This window comes from Bison bison, unplaced genomic scaffold, assembly GCF_000754665.1.
Source record: "Bison bison bison isolate TAMUID 2011002044 unplaced genomic scaffold, Bison_UMD1.0 scf7180017863264, whole genome shotgun sequence".
Lineage (NCBI taxonomy): Eukaryota > Metazoa > Chordata > Mammalia > Artiodactyla > Bovidae > Bison > Bison bison.
The window spans coordinates 5,330-5,825 of record NW_011493836.1 but is presented as its reverse complement, the minus strand read 5'-3'; positions in this window follow the sequence as shown (position 1 = coordinate 5,825).

Here is a 496-nt window from a genome sequence, read left to right as displayed (position 1 = left end):
CTACATAGAAAACCCTAAAGACTCCACCAGAAAATTACTAGAACTAATCAATAATTATAGTAAAGTTGCAGAATATAAAATCAACACACAGAAATCCCTTGTATTCCTATACACTAATAGTGAGAAAACAGAAAGAGAAATTAAGGAAACAATTCCATTCACCATTGCAAAGGAAAGAATAAAATACTTAGGAATATATCTACCTTAAGAAACTAAAGACCTATATATAGAAAACTATAAAACACTGGTGAAAGAAATCAAAGAGGACACTAATAGATGGAGAAATATACCATGTTCATGGATCGGAAGAATCAATATAGTGAAAATGAGTATACTACCCAAAGCAATTTATAGATTCAATGCAATCCCTATCAAGCTACCAACGGTATTCTTCACAGAGCTAGAACAAATAATTTCACAGTTTGTATGGAAATACAAAAAACCTCGATTAGCCAAAGCTATCTTGAGAAAGAAGAATGCAACTGGAGGAATCAAC